Source organism: Macrotis lagotis, chromosome 1, assembly GCF_037893015.1.
Source record: "Macrotis lagotis isolate mMagLag1 chromosome 1, bilby.v1.9.chrom.fasta, whole genome shotgun sequence".
Taxonomy (NCBI): Eukaryota; Metazoa; Chordata; class Mammalia; order Peramelemorphia; family Peramelidae; genus Macrotis; species Macrotis lagotis.
This window is the reverse complement of record NC_133658.1, coordinates 111,226,553-111,242,400: the sequence shown is the minus strand read 5'-3', so window position 1 is coordinate 111,242,400 and position 15,848 is coordinate 111,226,553. Positions and strand designations below refer to the sequence as shown.

General features: G+C 34.2%; 1 protein-coding gene across 4 annotated transcripts in view; it reads right to left on the bottom strand.

The window, feature by feature from the left end:
• The window catches only part of CCDC85A (coiled-coil domain containing 85A), a 230,184-nt gene that overhangs the window by 52,357 nt on the left and 161,979 nt on the right, over positions 1 to 15,848 (bottom strand). The gene's annotated exons all lie outside the window — the stretch shown is intronic.

The window sequence follows — 15,848 nt, the reverse complement described above, 5'->3', positions numbered from 1 at the left end:
TAATGATATCCTGGTTTCTTTCATTCATGTAATAGTTTCATTAGAAAATCCATTTCCCTAGGTTACGGTACTTTGGGGAGAGACCCATTAAAGGCTAGTTTGTCTCTTCAAAGTGAAAAAACCCAGCTCTTCAATTGAATCCCGGTAAAGTATAAAGTCCAGGAAAACCCAACACATAAATGATGTCATTTGTTGTCAATACCAATTGTTTCTGTTGTTAATACCATTGATTTTTTTTTTGTATTTGTACAAATACATTTTCTTGTCAGTACTAATTGAATTCAATACAAATTGTTCTACATTTTGCTTTAGTTATTTAAACTTAGACTGTTTAAGATATTACCCACCTGCCTCCAGCTCCCATTGACCTATTAGCCTTTTTAGACTAAACCTATGATTTCATTGATTGAGTACAAGGTTATATAATATAGACTTTAAGGTGGAAAAAATTATTCCATAGTAAAATGGTGAAATTTACAGAATAGGAATTAAGAGTAAAAATCCCTAAATTAGAATTGCAGCTTTATCTTCTATTAATGAAGCAACTTGAAGTTACCTAACACGTCATGGAATTATAGACTGGAAGCTGGAAAGAACCTTGTTGATCAGTCATTACTGGCCCATTTGGAGTTTTCTTGACAAAGAAACTTGAAGAGTTTGACATTTCCTTCCCCAGATCATTTTACAGATGAGGAAACTGAGGCAAACAGGGTTTGTAAAGCCCAGGGTTACATAGCTAGTAAGTAAGTGTCTGAGGCCAGATTTGAACTCATCAAGATGAGCTTTCTGGATTCTAAGCCCTACCACAATGCCCTATTCACTGTACCACCTGTCTGCCTTAGGCAATACTTACTGATTAATTGAATGACTGCAGAGTCATAATGCTAATTTGAGTCTCTAAAATAAGATTTGAATTTAGTGATCCATCAAAGATAACATGATGTCTATTTTGTCATCTATTAAATGAGAATAGTAATTCATACATTAAGGGCAACTAGGTAACACAAAGGTTAGAATGCCAGGCCTAGAGACAAGAAGACCTGAGTTCAAATTCAGTCTCAGAGATTTACTAGCTGTGGGACACAGAGTAAGTCACTTAAAACCCTATTTGCTTCAGTTTCCTCATCTATAAAATGAACTGGACAAGAAAATGTCAAACCATAGTATCTTTACCAAGAAAACCCCAAATTGGGTCATGAAGAATTGGAAATGATTGAAACAACTCAAAAACAACACCACATTACCTTCTTCATTGGATTGTAATGAATAAAAAATTTTGAGCAAGACAGAACTGGTATTCCACTGGAGCTCCTAATTTGTTAGATTATTACATGTGGCAGTACACATGAAATTTTTGATTTAATCAGTTTTTCCATTGCTATTGGTTCTCAAATGATTTCAGGGCCAGGACATTAGAATAATTGCACAGAGGGAAAAATGCAATAAGAAATATGATGGGCTGCATTTATGGGAGTTAAGGGCAATGGAAAAATGCTAGATGCTTTTATCATTAAAACTATACTATTAAAATAAAACTACTCTTTCATATTCCCCTAGTTCATTGCTATGCACACTGTGCACTCAATAAATAGTTATTAGCTATAAAATTAATTTCCCATTACAAACCTCTCCAAGTTTCTAAAAACTTGACTTTGTGATAATTCACAATGGCTATCTACTTCATAGCAATCCTGAGAGGTTTCATTTAAGGTTTTTAAAGTTCCCTATATGAATGATGGTATTTATGAACTCAATTATATAAAAATTGATACAGTCACCTTTAATTCTGGCATTTCTAGGAAATAATGTAATTTTCACACAATCTGCTTATTATCTCAAAACTTTCACTGATTTGCTGGAAGATGTTAAATAGCTCATTTATGGCTTTTTTGTGTTTCTAACACTGAAAAATGAGAATAACCCCTGCTCATTCTATCTTCCAAGATAAGAGGATGAACCAAATCATTCCTTAACTCCCTAGTTCTAACTTATTTTTTTTAAATTGTACGCTCCTGTAATGCTTCAAGTTAAGAGAGGAAGAAAAATAATGAGACACACTGGTGCCTATAAAAGGAAAGATCAGATCGTAATAACTAACTGTGAAGGATGAAATATCTTTTGTGAATCTTGGGCAGGGGAGGGAGTGAGGGGTGAATTGAGTGCTCGGTTAAGTTTTCTTTTTCGGAGTAATAGGCAAAACTGTACTAGGTCTATTAAGTAATAGATCTTCCTCCATTCCATCCTATCCCATCCCATCCCCTTAGTGTAGGAAGGGACAATGTATTGTGTACATGGACATACTTTTTCAATCAATCAATAAATTTTATTAAGAACCTAATAGGTGCAGAACACTATGGTAAGAACTAGAGGACATAAAAAGAGGCAAATGACAACCCTTATCTTCAAGGAGCTTACATTGTAATGGAGGAGACAACATGCAAACAAATATTTGCAAACCAAGCTAAATATAGGATAAAGGAAATTACTAATAGAGAAAAGGCACTACAATTAAGAGGAGTTGGGGAAGGTTTCCTGTAGAGAATTTTTAGTTGAAATTTAGTGCGATTTTAATAGGGACTTTAATAGATTTTAGTGAGATTTTAGTTGAGACTTAAAGGAAGCTAGGAGGGTCAGTAGACAGAGTAGAGGAAAAAGAACATTCTGGGCATGGGGAAACTTCAAAGAAAATTCCCTGAGATCATAAACTGTTTATGGAACAGATGGGACACTAGTGTCCCTAGGTCAAATAGTATATGATTGGGTGTAAGGCATAAGGAGATTGGATGAAATTCATCTTCTCACTCTCCAATTAGATGAACGCAATACCCTTTGGGATATGTCATCCAGCCCTCACTTTCAAGAGTATTCAAGCTCCAAAGCAATGGATGTTTTGAGGGAACAAGGGCAAAAGCTTTATTTTGGAGATCCATAAAATATCTAGGTACTACACCCAGAAGAACATCCTGGACATAGAAATGGAAACAACTCAGAAAATTTAGATAGCTTAAGTTATGCTTACAAACTTGGTTGCTATATTGGCATTGAATAGACAGAAGGCTGGACTTGGAGTCAGAAAGATTTGAGTTTAAACCATGCCTCAGACCCTGGGCAAGTCATTTAACCTTTCTGTGCCTGTTTTTTTCATCTATAAAATGAGGTAATAATAGTACCAACCTCACAGGATTTCAGTTAAGACCTACTAACTCTTGAAAATGTCTGGCAGTTTTCAAAGGATGTAACATTTCTGTCAAGGACCATTTGGATATTTATAGCACCATTTGCAGGCAATCTTGAGTCAAACATTTAATTAATTCCCCCTAAAAAGCTCCTCGATTTACTAAATTTTGAATCCAACTTGCAGTTGCCTTGGAAGCACTGTACCATAGGACCCTGAAGTTCCCTGCCCCTGTAAGCAGTGGATAATCTATTCCTTTTCCTCAAGGTACATGCTCCACAACTAAATTTGGCAAGAATCCAGTTTGGGTGAGCCCTTTGGGGGAGGGAGAGGAAGGTGTTATTCCTGTCATTGATTCCCTCCATTAGAATTTAGGGTGAATGAGCTCATGAAGGAGAAAATAAACCAGAGAGGTCCCAATAGAAATGACTTCCTCTTGCATGTGAGACAAGGACAGGGGTACTTCCTCACAGATTAAGGGCTCTCCCAGACTGGACTCTGTATATATATTCTAAACAGAAATTAAGTTTTCCAGTTGAGTAAGGTCTTGCCAAACCTAAGAAGAAAAGTATGGATCACAGATTAATAATAATAATATCCTAAGCTATCTAAACTTTCTGACCAAATTGTTTCTTTCCATTTCTATGTCTAGGATCTTCCTCTAGATGTAGTACCTAGATATTCTTATGGATTGCTCAAAATAAAATTGTTGAGGCTGAAGCAGATTTTCCTTACTGGAATGTAAATGGCTCAATCCAAGTCTATTGTAAACAAAGAAGAAAGATATATCCCTCAAAATTATTTTCAAATACATTATAGAGATCAATTTGGGTTAACAAATGGGCTCCACCAAAAATAATGCTCCCAAAAAATGCTCTTTAGGATGACTAATTCATTCCATTCAGACTATATTACAAACTGGTTTTGTGAAATGTAATATAGGCTTTATACTGGAAACATTTATTGAATTTTGAGTCCAACTTGTGGTTGCCTTGGAAGCACCATACCAATAGGACCCTGAGTTTCCCTGCCCCTGTAAGCAGTAGATAATCTATTCCTATCCCTCAAGGTACATGCTCCACGATTTAGGGGCAAGAATCCAGTCTGGGTGAGCCTTTGGGGGAGGGGGAGGGAGAGGAGGGTGTTATTACTATCATTGATCCCCTCCATTAGAATTTAGGGTGATTGAGCTCATGAAGAAGAAAGTTAGCCGGAGAGGTCCCAATGGAAATGACTTCCTCTTGCATGTGAGACAAGGACAGGGGTACTTCCTCACAGATTAAGGGCTCTCCTCATTGGTGAACTGAATGAGGAAATTCTCTGGGGGGACCAGGATTAGCAGAAAAGATTTGGAAAGGAGAGGCATTGCTTTTTATCATTATTATTACTGCAAGTGTCCTCACAGTATCCAGTATTTCCTTGGGATTAATTCCTGAATAAAGAAAAAGTTTTGGGAAGCAGTATACAAATAGCAGAGACTGCCAGTGTCCTCTTTCCACATGGGAAGGAAGACTATCTCTCCCTTTGCCTTTGCTCTTGGACGATCTCATGCTTCACTTTGTAGTGATTAGTTGAGTCATTTTAACCTCTCTCCTGGAGAGTCTTATGCAAATATTCCAGGCTAGAACCCAGAGCTATGAATATATTTAGATTATTTTTGCTTCTAATAACTAGATGACAATTCTACACTAACAAACGGTATTTAATAGAAGGGGAGGAATAATTCTGAGTTATAAGGTGCTTCTCAGTTGGGCAAGCCTAGACTGAGGACAATGAGTGACCGGAAGTAATCTGAGCAATAAGTAGTGGATTATGACCAAAAAGTATTATTAGAAAATATTTTTGCTTATTTTAAAGAACAAGAAAGGACTCAACAAAAGTACTGTAATGTGCTAACTTTATTTCCCAGTATCAATGAAAGTTGGTAGAACTGAATAATTTTTCAACAAAAGGCATTTTATAAAAATTGATCATCCCAGGTGCTTAAGTGGTACAGTGGATAGAGCACTGGCCTTGGAGACAGTAGCTCAAATTCAGTCTCAGGCACTTGAAACTAACTAAAGCTGGATGAGCTGGGGCAGGTCATTTAACCCTGAGTGCCTCCATCCAGGGCCATTTCCATTCATCTTGATTCATATCTGACCATTGGACCCAGCTGGTCCTGGAACAGAAGGTAAGGCATCAACTCCTTGATGTCATGGTCTTCTTCAAGAACAGACAAGTATCAGTAGCAGCAGCAGTAGCTCACTTTAAGATTTGCCTTAAAAATATAATCCCCTTGGGTAAAATGCAGACCTGCTCCACTCCTTTATTTCCATCAAGAAAATTTTGAAAACTGAGGTCCACATTGCTTTCTAACTTATTTGCCAGAAAATTCTATTGTTTTCATCAGATAAATAGAAGAACTCATAAGTCTATATGTGAAGAGTCATTATCTTTCAAGCCCAGAAATTATTGACTGACATTTTATAAGAATTTGATAATTTGATCTAGATATGCTGCCCATATACAGCATCAAGAGAAACAGGTTGAATAATTCAGATATACTTTTTCAGAAGATTTTTCAACTTCAGTTTCTTGATTACTCTCTTCACTTAATTTTAAGAGCCACAAACTTCAAAGAGAAGCAACCTACATTTCTTCCTAATGAACCTAATAAACATTAAGATGAAACTATGCTATTGTATATATATTTGCTTACAAATACCTTTAAAATGATGCAAGTATTGCATGCCTTTTTCAAACTTCTTCAAGGCAAAATCTTTTCTGTTACTTCTTATACAGAAATGTGCCCTAGAAGGTTTTCAATATCTATTTTTGAATGAATGAATGAATGAAGTTGAGATCCCAAATGCTATTTGTTATCCATCTCCTGACCTCCTTATCTCACCACAACAAAAATAAACATGAGTCCTGTGGTAAGGGAATGCTCTGAAGTAGTAAACAGAAAATGAAGTTAAATCATGGTCTTTGAACCACAAAAGCAAAAAAACTAGCATGGTTCTCTGGATTTTTTTCCTACTTTAAGTATGTAATCTCTCCTTATTCCTTCTAAAACTTTTACCTCAGCCTGTAGGTTGCTCTGATCGGAGCAGAAGTCAGCGAATAAATGAAAACATAAATAAAACTCTAAAGAATCATTAAGCATGAGTATATATTTAAAAAATCTCCTTAGGGGTCAAAATTAGTTGTCTCTTTGTTGGTTTTGTTGTTGTTATTTTCAAAGAAATAGCCATCCTTTTCCAGTCAAAAGATAAAATAAATGTCATTTAAATAAAAGCAACAATTTCCTTTTTGTGGTTGCATTTGTGAATACATCTGGTTGTATTGTCAAGAATGCACGATGAAGGAAATTGGTGATACATATGCTTTTTTAAAGGCAAAAACAACAATTTGATTTTCCAATTGGATGAATGGTGTCTCTTTTTACATATTTTGAATGTTAATGTTTGATGTTCATTTTTTCCTTTTTTTGCTATGATCATTATTTCCATGACAAATTATTTTAAAGTCATATCAAGTAATGTTATTAATTTGCCCTCAATAAAAATAAATTTCACCTTAGTCTGGGCTAAAATTTCCCTTGTCACTACTTCAATTGAAAAACATTTATTATTAAGCAAACCACAAGGTGATAAAAGATCTATAAAGATAAATAAGACATTATCTCTGTCCTCAAGGAATCTACAAACTAATAAGAGTGAGCAGATATTTATATAAATAAATGTGATTCAAAATAAGAATATGATAAAAAATAATAAATATGAGAGTACAAATTAAATGATAGATGAGAAAATAGCTTTTATTTTGTATTGTACTCCAGCTAACACAGAAATAATATCATTTAATTCTCTCATTAACCCTTTGAAAGAGGTAGAGAAATCTTTGTGGATGAGGAAACTGAGGCTCTTTGGAACTTGGTGGGGCAAGTAGTGTAGCAAATAGTGTAACAAGTGGGGCATAGTTGACCTACTTAAGAACAAACTGATCTTGTAGTACCCATATTAATACAATGAAAAGCATCCATTTAAATAATTTAATCTATTTAGTTAAATAGGCTGGATATTAAAAACTATTAACCAAAATGTAGCCATTAAGGAACCAGTAATGTGAAAAATGACTATATAGAATCAGAAGACTGGGTTCCAATTCAAAAGTTGACATATTCTCCCTACAAGACCTTGGATAAGACATTGAACACCCCCTATAGATATTGGAGGCTAGTCTATTACTATCCTTGGCACTTTCATCCTCCAAATCACCCAAGTTCATAATCAGGATGTCATCTATGCCCTCTTACTCAAACTCATCCCACAAATGTAATTTGTTACTAAATCTCATATACTTCTTGTATATGTATGCTTCTTTCCCCTTCAGACAACAACAAAAACTCTTCTACTTGGTCTCCTTCCTAATCTGTTCAGCTGCTAAAATGACTTTCATAAAGCACATGTAGGTTGTGTGAACTCCCCCTTTACAATAAACTCTAGTGGCTCTCAATTATTCCTAGGATCAAAGTCTTCTGTTTGGCATTTAATCATTGCTTTATTACCTGTCCCTCTCCTACCTTTTCAATCTTTTAACTCATAATCCCATTCTTCATCATCTAAGATTCAGCGAAACTGAACAACTTGTTCTTATATAAAACATTTCAATTCCAGTTTCCAATGATCATGTCTTTATAATGACTTCCCTCCCTGCCAGATCTCTCCCTCCTTACCTCAACCACTTAGTTTTCCTGACTTTCTTTAAGACTTAGCTCAAATCTTATCCCCTGTAGACCTTTCCAAATCTCCCTAGCTTCTACTACACTTTCCCTTCAGATATTAACTTCTATCAACTCTGAATGTAACCTACTGAGAGTTCTAATATTCAGTAGGCAGGTTATCTCTAGCTAACACCTGCCCTCTTTATGTAAGAAGCAAAAATAAGGATACAGGGAATGTTTAAGTAAAAGAAGCAGACAGATAATAATGTTTGTTGCCTGTCACTTGACATGTGGGATGGAGGCAGCTGAAGAAAAAGCAGATTTTTTAAAATATCTTTTAAATGTAGAAGGAAGATAAGAAGGAAAAGGAAAATGAGCAACAGGTGAAGGAGGATGAAGAGAAGAAAATGAGTGGTAGATGGTGGAAATATCCATGGATATCTTGACATGATATGAAGGACATAAAATGAACACTTGTAATATTTCAACTTGTAAATGGTCAAAATTGCCAAAAAAGAGCTAAGGTAATTATATTACAAAAAATATTATAAATGAAAACTGCCTATATCTATTTAAATCAAAGAACAAAGTTGAAACAATCCTGAAAGAAACACTGTAAAGGGATCCTAGGAATTTCATAACCAAAAATCAGAGCTTCCACACCAAAGAAAAAATATTATCAGCAAGCAAAAACAAAGATTTGATAGCACAAAGAAACAACAATCAGGATCACACAAGCCTTGGTAACTTCTCTCTTAAATAAGAAAAAATCTTGGAATGTTCCAAAAGGCAAAAGATATAGACTTACAACCAACAAGACTATGTAAAATATAATCTTATAAGGGAAAAAATAGCTTGAATGAAATAGAGAACTCAAGTATTCTTTATGAAAAGTCTAGATTAAATAGGAATTGTGAAAGGCAAATTCAAGAATCAGAAAAATCCAGAGAGGTAAAATCAAAAGGATGAAATAATAACATTCCAAAGTGGGAGAGAAAACATCTATCCCCTCAGAACTATGTTTTAGAGGGAATTAAGAGACTTAAATAAGAAAAATAGAGGATCTGGGAATGGATTAGTTCATATCTGAGATTTTTAGTGCAGAATGAAAAGCAAAGGAAAAAATAATATATTAATGTAGAAAAAATGAATAGGGACAAACTTATTTCATATAATTAGTTTTAAATGCAGAATAAAAGGAAGTAAAAGTAATTATTAATGTAACAAGGAGGATTAATGAAGACAAACTTATTTCATATAATTAGATTGGTTGAGAAGAAAGGGTTTCCAAAATGGGGAGGAGGGGTGGGAATGAGAATACCTATCTGCAAGCAAAAAAAATGTACACACACACACACACACACACACACACACACACACACACACACACACACAAACACACATACACACAAATACACACAGTTAGGTGTAGTGAAAAGCACCTAACTCAGTGAAAAAATAGGCAAGGGTAGAAAGAAGGGTAGAACAGAGGGGTGAGAAAATTTATGAAGGGAAAAACAATTTCTGATCCCAAAGAAAACTAAGGAGGGGGAAAAGAAAGTTTATAACATAATGAAAAAAGTATTCAATACAAGAAACATAAAAGCAAGACAGCAATGTAAATGGAGTCTAAGACATGAAGTGGCTAGATAGCACAGTAGATTAAGGAAAACCTAATTTCAAATATGCCAATTGTTTGCCTTAGTTTCTTCATTTATAAAATAAGAATAATAATCATAATAGCACCTACCTCACAGGACTGATTTTAGAATCAAATGAGATAATACTTGTAAAGCACTTTACAAAACTTAAGATGCTATATAAATGCTAGTTATTATTTTTGTTAGTATTATTAAACAATTAATGAGCCAAAAAATAAATCATAGGAAACAAATAATTATATTCAAGAGTTTGCTAACAGAAAAAAAAACTAAGATATATGAGGAAATATTCTCAGAAAAAAATTAACAAAAGAAAAAATGAATTATTTCCAACATCATAAAACATTACTCCCCATTTTTCATTCAGTGGTCCTTTCTGTTGTTATTGCTAATTACATAGGACATTTCCTCTCTTCCTACAAGATAAAACTTCCAAATTATCTTTGACAGGAAATCTTTCCCAGTACTTCTCCATCTTCTATTCCCAACCTTCCCAAACTACCTTGGGTTTAATTCTCTTTCTCATATATTTCTCTCCTCTCCTTTTCTTTTCCCATCTTCCCATCTTTTTTCTCTATCTCTCTCTCCCTCCTTTCCACTTATCTCTATAGGCAAATATATACACACAGATACATGGTGTGTTTATGTGTTTGTGTGTGTGTCTAGTCTTTCCCATTAGAATTCAAGATTTTTGAGAGAAAGGAATGTTTCATTCCCTGGAATTTTACAGAGAGCCTAGAGGCTCACAGTACTTGCCATTAAATTGTTCAGTCACTTTTCTTTCATGTCTGACTATTCCTGATTTCACTTGGGACTTTCCTTGGCAAAGATATTGTAGTAGTTTGCCATTTTCTCTCTCCAACTCATTTTACAGATAAGGAAATTGAGGCAAACAGGGTTAAGTGATTTGTTCAGGGTCACACAGTTAAGGAATATCTGTGATCAGATTTGAACTCAGATCTTCCTGACTCCAAACATAGTATCCTTGCTCCTGGGTCACTTAATTACCCCAAGGCAGCTCTAATAGGCATTTAATAAATATCTGTTTAATATCTAATTGAAAAACAAAGTGTTGTTATTTTTATTCAGCTGTGTCCAACTCTTCATGATCTCAAAGACCATCCTATCCTGTGTACCAGTCCTTCTATCTTGCATTCCTGAAGTCTGTCCAAGTTCATGTTCATTTTTTCCAAGACACTCTCCATCCATCTTATTCCTTTTGCCTTCAGGCTTTACCAATATCAGAGTCTTTTCCAATGATTCCCACCTTCTCATTATGTAATCAAAGTGTTGAAGCTTTAGTTTAGTATTTAATTTTCCAATGAATGATCTGAATTAATTTCTAGAGTAAATATGATCTGATTTTCTTGCTGTCTAAGGGACTCTCAAAAGTCTTCTCTGGCACCACAATTCAAAAGTCAATGTTGCAGCACTAGGGTTTTCTTATAGTCCAGTTCTCAGTCATACATTGCTACTGAAAAAAACCATTGCTTTGACTACATGGACTTTTATCATCAAGGTGCTATCTCTGCTTTTTTGGTTTGCTGTCCAGATTTGCTATAGTTTTCCTTCCAAGGAACAAGTGTCTTTTAATTTCGTGGCTGCAGTAACCATCAGCAGTGATCTTTAAGCCTAGGAATATAAGGTCTGACTGCTTCCATTTCTTCAGTCTCTATTTGCCAGGAAGTAATGAACCAAGATATTCAGTTTTTTGATGTTAAACTTCAAATAAACAATTATTCAAAATTACATTCAAATGACATTCAAAATAGTACTACATTATAAGCCAGCAAAACTTAAAACTTAAAGGTAAGGGATGAATGTTTGCTGAAATACAAAATATTCAAATTAACAAATAGGAAATAGAGATCTTAAATAAATAAATCTCAAAAAACGGAAATGAGGAATGCATACATGATCTCTCAAAGAAGCTCCAATCTGGATAGACTTACACATGAATTTTATTAAACATTTAAAGAGCAATTCACTGACTTTTATTTATCTCATAAAGGACACCAATATTTATTTAACTTTCAGCACACCATGAAATGAAAATCTATAAGTTGTCATTTGACTTCCTCTCTTCAGGATGAGTTTATTTCTATATAATTGCTTAGTGAAAAATCTATAATTCCAGAAAAAAGAGGGAGAAAACAACTTGGGATAGCTTGTAACTCTCTACAAAATAAAAAAAAAACATTCCTTTTGGTCATTACCAACAATATAAAAAGTCATGTAATATCCAAATGTGGGGAGGGGAAGCAAGTCATTATATTACCTTAAGAGATGAACAAATTGAGAATAAAATAAATGGAATAGTACATAAGACAGCACTACCCTTTTGGGAACTTTAAAAAACAAAATAAGAGTCTATAAGGTCCCAAATGGCTTAACTATGCCTTGCCAGCTAAAAATAAAGAAGTTTTTTTTTTCTTTTGGAATGTCTTGGGATGATTCCATTTTACAAAGGAAACCTCAAAATATGCTTAAAGAGGTAGAGTCAAATCAAAAGTCAATTTTAATTCCTTACTCTTTTAATTAGTAATGTAATTACTCAATTCTATATGTTATATGGATGGAATATCATCAACTTCTAAGAAATAAATTACAAGACCACTTTCCCAAAACATAGCAAACTTTCACAATTTTTTTATAACAAGACACAAAAGAAAAGTATCACTTAGAAGAATGTCCTATAAGAATGCCACTCACCCTTTTTGTAGATAGTTCAATTTTTCTGCCTTCAGCCCCAAAGGTTCACCTTAGTCTTTGACTGAAGTTAGCAGTTGAGTGGATCCATGGGGATACCACTCATTAAATCCTTAATTTTCAGCTTTAAATATGGCAAGAAATATTATCTTAATATTTATATCCAAGTCAAGAAGTATTTATTGTGTTTACTCTGGGTCAGTCATATAAGGCCAGGCAATGATGTTATATAGGAATTGAGTTAAGCTGTGTATTGTAACCTACACTCCGCCCCCCAATGAAGGGGGAAAACAAGGACTTTGTCCCTTAGTTTTTTTGTTTTTGAGGCAGGGATGTTTGAATGTTTGTTGTTGCTATGTCAAAGTTAATATTACTTTATAAAAGTAAATAAAACTGGGGTGCTGGGAAATCCTTAAAATTTTAGGAACACAATTGATAGGTGGATGAGATAATGACAGAGGCCCCATTCCCCTTAAGAATATCAGATTCCCCTTGTGGGGAAGGGTGGAAGATGAAATATTTGACCTATAGTCAGTGGGGATCTATTTGTTTCTCCACAGTGTTTAATATGGTGTAAAACAAGAGGTACTTAATAAAAATCAGTTTACAGCTTAACTGACTAAATAGAGTGATGGGATTATTTTATTGAGGTAAGAGTCCAGTAGAGATTAACTAATTTATACTTGCAGTGACCCAGTCAGTACATTCTATAACAGCCAAGAGTAGAGAATACTAAAGCATGGATCAATAAAAAAATAATAAAAATATATAACATTTATATTGCACTGTCTGTATCAAGTACTATGCTACCTGATTTATGATAATTATTTCATTTGATCACATCTTTGAAAGAATTAAGAAGATGGAAGAAATTTTAGAAAATTTGCAGTAGAAAATGTTTTCTCTATTCTCAAAGACAACCATAACATCAGGGAAGGTGCTACCATGACAAGGATGTGAATTGGATTTGAGTGGGGGGGGCTGTGCTAAGTTACCTGCCTCACTTTCTCCTCCAGAGCCATCTGAGTCCAGTGGCCAGGTGTGAATCAGGATGACTGGAGATGGTCCTGGATGCAGGGCAATCCCGCCCAAGGTCACACAGGTCTCCCTTCTACATCTGTGTCTGTATGTTGTACTAGAAGATAGCTGATGACTCCTTTACTCTTGGAACTGCCCCACAGGACCATATGGGTGAGGGAATTGTAATAATTGAGTGAACCATCCTCCTCCATCTTGTGAAGTTCTGAAGCTAGCTCAGTTCCCTTTCTAATCAATTATGGATCTGGTTCAATTTCTGTGAAAAAAAACTTCATTCAAATATGGGAATCATGAGAAAACTTTATCTCACTGTTTAAATGTAGCCCTTTGTGGATGAGAAGCAGGACTACCTCTACCTTAGATAAGCCAAAGGATGTAGGTTATGCTGTCCAGAAATAGATCCAAAAACTGATGGAAGGAATGTTCTCAAAATTTCAAGCAATTTATGCCTTATCTGTAAACAGGTTCCATACTGGTCAATCATTTACTATCCCTTATTCCTATGATTAAATCCAAATTCTTAGGGGTGGAGGGTAGGGAGAATGGGACACCTCTTTTCCTAATTTCAAGAAATTGCACCTGCTTGCCCCCACTCACCCAACTCAGACAGCCCCTCTTCTATCTTCCAATTAGAAATCACATTAACTAATCTTGTATCCTGGTTTATGTACTGTTAATTGTATTCTTTTAGTGCATCCAAATCTGTCCCCTTCTAATTTCAGAACACAGTGCCCAACTGAGAAGGTATAGTCCTGATTTGTTATTCAATCAGCATACACTGCTTAATAAATGGATATTCTCAGAAGCTCGAACCTTTGTTTCCTGAGTTATTTCAGATGTCACTTGCCACATGGGATAGGAATCAAACTCTAAGCTTGGCAAAGTAGAGAGTGCAAACAAAGCAAATATAACCTTCAAGTTGCTTACAAAAAATTAATTTGCTGGTAAAATTACTTATTCTATCATACAGTAGTGAAGGAACAATTCAAAATTTTAATTTAATGTAACAAGTATTGATGAAGCACCTACAAGCTGTAATTCAAATTAAAATAAACCATCATCCTAAGAAAAGAAAGGGGCCTGAGGTCCAAATAATCAAGACTGGCTCTATAATTGCTAAATTTTTCACTTCACCTTCCCTCTGAAAATGGACAGCCTTAGTTTGTACATTAATATTTATGAAGGAAAAACATAATGTTTCATTTGGAGAGAGTAATATTGGAGCACTGTTAAATCCAGTATTGCCATCTCCATAGATGATTTCAGGTACGCCATACTAGAGTAAGTGTATTCCACAATACACAAATAAAGTTCCAATTAATCTGGATATTTTTTTTGTAAAAATATCTTTACAGATAAATGTCTAGAATGGATGACAGGGAAACCATGGTAATTTTAAAGTTTGCTTAAAATGTATTGGTTTGAAAGAAAAAGATTGAATAATTAATAGCCAAAATCTTAACTGATGTGGTTTTGTTCCAAGAAATAGGAATTTTACTTTTTTAAACTTCTTTCATGCAATGAATGTCTATTACAATAATGTCCTCTAAACTATTTATTCATTATATGATAGCTAAATACTGCTCTCTGAAATAGAATAATCTATATAAGAATAAGAAAAAGATGAAAATTCTAATTTAGAAAATATTTTAAAGATAGGTAACATAAATAGGGAAAGGAAGGGAAAAATAGTTTTATTAAGTAACTACTATGTGCAGAAAAGACTCTTTTAAATGTTTTATAAATAATATCTCATAAAATATTAAGGTATTTGGATAAATGTGAGTAAAAAACTTTAAGCCTTTTAATTTTATAAGTTCTATTTAGTTACCACAAAAAATTGACTTTTACTGTCTGGTGAAAAATTACTTAAGAATGATTTTTTTTCTAGTATGTTTAGCTCCCTTATTCAAATAAAAATATGAATATTTAAATAGGATTCTTATTAAGAAAAGCTCAAAAACATCTTTAGAAGGCAAAGAAAATAGTCATGTTAACCATTTCAAAGAAAATATACTTGTTATCCATCAACAAAGTTAGGTGACTTGCCCTACTCAACACAAATCTTCCTAGTCTTCACTTTCTCTACACTCAGAAAAGACAATGATTTATTCCCAATTTTTGGCCTCAGAGCCCTTTGGACCTTAAAATATATTGGAAAAAATTCATAAAGACTTTGCAAGGAGGATAGGTTTATGAAATACCCAGAGGTCAAGGTTGGAGTCCTGAAAAATGAGGAACTAAAACGAGGAAAGGAAGATTATTTTCATTTTAATATAAGGCTGGATGTGGAGTCATGAAGACTTGTGTTTAAATTCAGTCTTGCATAATTACTTGCTGTATTACCCTGAGCAAATCACTAAACTACAGCCTGCCTCAGTTTCTACATCAGTAAAATGAAGATAATAAGAGCACCTAATTTCCAAGGTTATTTGAGGATCAAGTGAAATAATATTTCACAAACTTTAAAGAATTGTATAAATGCTAATTACAGCAAAACTATTTCTACTATCACTACTGTGGCTACTGCTGCTTCTACCACTACTACTGTACTAAA